A 3,966-nucleotide genomic window follows, 5' to 3' on the forward strand; every position below is an offset into this window, starting at 1 on the left:
TCTGTCTCGGTCTTGGTCTTGGTCTCGGGCCGTCTGGTCTTGGTCTGGGTCTCAGTCTCGGCACGTTGGGTCTCGGGCAGTCTGGTCTTGGTCTGGGTCTCGGTCTCGGCACATTGGGTCTCGGTCTCGGTCTTGGTCTCGGGCCGTCTGGTCTTGGTCTGGGTCTCAGTCTCGGCACGTTGGGTCTCGGTCTCTGTCTTGGTCTCGGTCTCGGGCCATCTGGTCTTGGTCTGGGTCTCGGTACGTTGGGTCTTGGTCTCGTTCTTGGTCTTGGTCTCAGTCTCGGGCCGTCTGGTCTTGGTCTGGGTCTCGGTCTCGGCACGTTGGGTCTCGGTCTCGGTCTCGGGCCGTCTGGTCTTGGTCTCGGGCCGTTTGGTCTTGGTCTGGGTCTCAGTCTCGGCACATTGGGTCTTGGTCTCAGTCTCGGGCCGTCTGGTCTTGGTCTGGGTCTCGGCACGTTGGGTCTCGGTCTCGGTCTCGGGTTGTCTGGTCTTGGTCTGGGTCTCAGTCTTGGTCTGGGTCTCGGTCTCGGCACATTGGGTCTTGGTCTTGGTCTCGGTCTCGGTCTCGGGCCGTCTGGTCTTGGTCTGGGTCTCGGTCTCGGCACGTTGGGTCTCGGTCTTGGTCTTGGTCTGGGTCTCGGTCTCGGCACGTTGGGTCTTGGTCTCGGTCTCAGTCTCGGTCTCGGGCCGTCTGGTCTTGGTCTGGGTCTCAGTTTTGGTCTTGGTCTCAGGCCGTCTGGTCTTGGTCTGGGTCTCGGTCTCGGCACGTTGGGTCTCTGTCTCGGTCTTGGTCTCGGGCCGTCTGGTCTTGGTCTGGGTCTCAGTCTCGGCACGTTGGGTCTCGGGCAGTCTGGTCTTGGTCTGGGTCTCGGTCTCGGCACATTGGGTCTCGGTCTCGGTCTTGGTCTCGGGCCGTCTGGTCTTGGTCTGGGTCTCAGTCTCGGCACGTTGGGTCTCGGTCTCTGTCTTGGTCTCGGTCTCAGGCCGTCTGGTCTTGGTCTGGGTCTCGGTACGTTGGGTCTCGGTCTCGTTCTTGGTCTTGGTCTCAGTCTCGGGCCGTCTGGTCTTGGTCTGGGTCTCGGTCTCGGCACGTTGGGTCTCGGTCTCGGTCTCGGGCCGTCTGGTCTTGGTCTCGGGCCGTTTGGTCTTGGTCTGGGTCTCAGTCTCGGCACATTGGGTCTTGGTCTCAGTCTCGGGCCGTCTGGTCTTGGTCTGGGTCTCGGCACGTTGGGTCTCGGTCTCGGTCTCGGGCTGTCTGGTCTTGGTCTGGGTCTCAGTCTTGGTCTCGGTCTCGGGCCGTCTGGTCTTGGTCTGGGTCTCGGGTCTCGGCACGTTGGGTCTCGGTCTTGGCCTTGGTCTCAGTCTCGGGCAGTCTGGTCTCGGTCTAGGTCTCGGTCTTGGTCTCGGGCCGTCTGGTCTTGGTCTGGGTCTCAGTCTTGGTCTCGGTCTCGGGCCGTCTGGTCTTGGTCTGGGTCTTGGTCTCGGCACGTTGGGTCTCGGTCTTGGTCTTGGTCTCAGTACATTTGGTCTTGACTACATCAGTGGATACTGTTCTGTTTAATAGCTTATGGCCAGTGCAAGCAAGGTGCCCAGTAGCAAATGAATCCAGTGGAAAATATTTTCTTTTGTTGCATATTCCAAGAAAGGCTCAGACAACACAAATCGAGACACCATACAACTTATTCAATAAAACTAAAAATAAACTAAGGGTCTGGCCAAATCAAAGTTAGCACTTAGTGAACGAGGACGCGAAAGCATTCGCGGTAATAAAACACAAGAAAAATTCCAAGTGAAATCACGCGGAACCGAAACAAACCCTTTTCACCCTTCAAAAAGCAGCTATCGCTTGTTATTATTACTATTATTATTATTATTTGTTTATTTAGCAGACGCCAAGGCGACTTACAGAGACTAGGGTGTGTGAACTATGCATCAGCTGCAGAGTCACTTACGATTACGTCTCACCCGAAAGACGGAGCACAAGGGGGTTAAGTGACTTGCTCAGGGTCACACAATGAGTCACTGGCTGAGGTGGGATTTGAACCGGGGACCTCCTGGTTACAAGCCCTTTTCTTAACCACTGGACCACACAGCCTCCTTCTAAAATGTATTTGTCCTTCGAGCCGGAATTGAACCAGCGACCTAAGGATGCCAATGTGTTCCACTACAGTCCTCGGCTTTACCAGCTGAGCTATCGAAGGAAGGATGACTACGATAGCTGAGCTTGTTGACTACAAGTGGGTTGAGAAGGGGGAGTGGTTTGCTATCGCCCGACCAGATCTACTCAGTTCCAGCTATAAATCACATTGCAAGACTTTCGCAGGACCGGATTTTATAGTCAACTTCAAACTTGTCGAAAGCTATCGCGGATTCAGCAAATAGTAAAATATATAACACTAAACATCTTGATATTTGCAAAGAAAACAGTACATGCCTCAAGACACTCCACCGACCTCATATATCGAACACTTGCACACAACACTGAATAATTTAAAATTAATAATTTACAGTATCAAATATTAGTATATGTTTTATTCCTATTATTATCTATATATGTTGTGTTTGTTGCACCCTTAAACGAAACACGCACAAGACCGTTTTCTTGTTAAACCCTTTTTTTGCTACAGTTCGAGTTAAATGTTTAATAAAGCGATACGTATTATTTCTTTAATACATACAAACAATACACTCTGTTCTACTCATGGAGAGGTTTGCTTGAAGCAGTGTCTCTTTCAGTGGTGGTAAAGCTTTTTAGATATATTTTCTTTTATTTCTCATCTTTGTAATAAGCTACAACTATGGACGGTACACTTTTTTTTAATGTCCATGGACATATTCACACGTCATCTGTGATGTCACCTACCTCTGGTCAAATTATTAATTTCTTAAAGGCACAGTGCTCCATTACATTGAACTTCGATCAAACTCAAGGCTAACAAATGTAAACAAACTAGAATACTAATAAAGAACGAATAAATGTTTTAACCACTTTAAAGATATTAACTTTTAGTTTTAAACATTTGGTTACTCTCGTAATAAAGTACTTCAACACTGATCAGTGGAGAAGAAATCCCCCCCCCCCCCCCCCTTGTGGGAGGAAACCTCTGGTGGTCTGCACAGAGATGGCCCCCACTCCAGGCATACTAGCAATATTCTGTTTGGTCTAATAGATATCAGAGAGTGACTGATATCCGATAAGGTATTAGTTAACATTTATGCTAGTTAACATTTACATGGTAAAACTCAGATAATGACCCTGCTGAGGGTATTACTGCCATTAGAAACCAAAACTCAGATAATGACCCTGACGAGGGTATTATTGCTATTATAAACCAAAACAGATAATGACCCTGCCGAGGGTATTACTGCTGTTATAAACCAAAACTCAGATAATGACCTTGCCGAGGGTGTTACTGCAGTTTTGTGCGATATTTTATGTGGATTACTCTGCTGTCACCACCGCAAAGAGGAGGGCCTTTGGTGAAGTGAGATTGAAGCTTCACTCGATAATTTCTTGGTGTATACAGCTATTTTGATAGTAAACCATAGAGGGGAGTGCCTGTATTTCACTAATCCTGAAGAGGCCTATTCCTTTTTGGCTCAGCGCTTTCAGGATACGTGTGCAGGGTCCTGCACTTCTCATCCCTCGGTCCAGGTGGAGTGTTGGTATCGATGGACTAGCTTTGCCCCGGATTTGTGCACAGTCCTTTGACTTGACTATTCACTCCCTAATTCACCACGATCAGACGGGATTTATGAAAGGCAGACTTGCTTTGGATAATTTGTGTCGTTTACTTCATGTTGTAGATCTGGCTGAGGAATCGCCATCGCCCTCTGCTGTTCTGTCATTGTATGCTGAAAAAGCTTTTGACAGAGTGGAATGGGATTATTTGTTGGCAGTATTGCGGCTCTGGCTTTGGGACCCTCTTTATCGATATGATTTGTACTAACTGGATCAGTTTAT

General features: G+C 48.7%; 1 non-coding gene across 1 annotated transcript; it reads right to left on the reverse strand.

Annotated features, from left to right (window-relative positions):
• Nucleotides 1–2,116: 2,116 nt before the first annotated feature.
• trnay-gua (transfer RNA tyrosine (anticodon GUA)) lies at nucleotides 2,117–2,203 on the reverse strand. Its single transcript is given in 2 exon segments — nucleotides 2,117–2,152; nucleotides 2,167–2,203. It is a non-coding gene; the product is annotated as a tRNA-Tyr (tRNA).
• Nucleotides 2,204–3,966: the final 1,763 nt, after the last annotated feature.

The sequence above is a fragment of the Acipenser ruthenus genome, chromosome 4 (assembly GCF_902713425.1).
Source record: "Acipenser ruthenus chromosome 4, fAciRut3.2 maternal haplotype, whole genome shotgun sequence".
NCBI lineage: Eukaryota > Metazoa > Chordata > Actinopteri > Acipenseriformes > Acipenseridae > Acipenser > Acipenser ruthenus.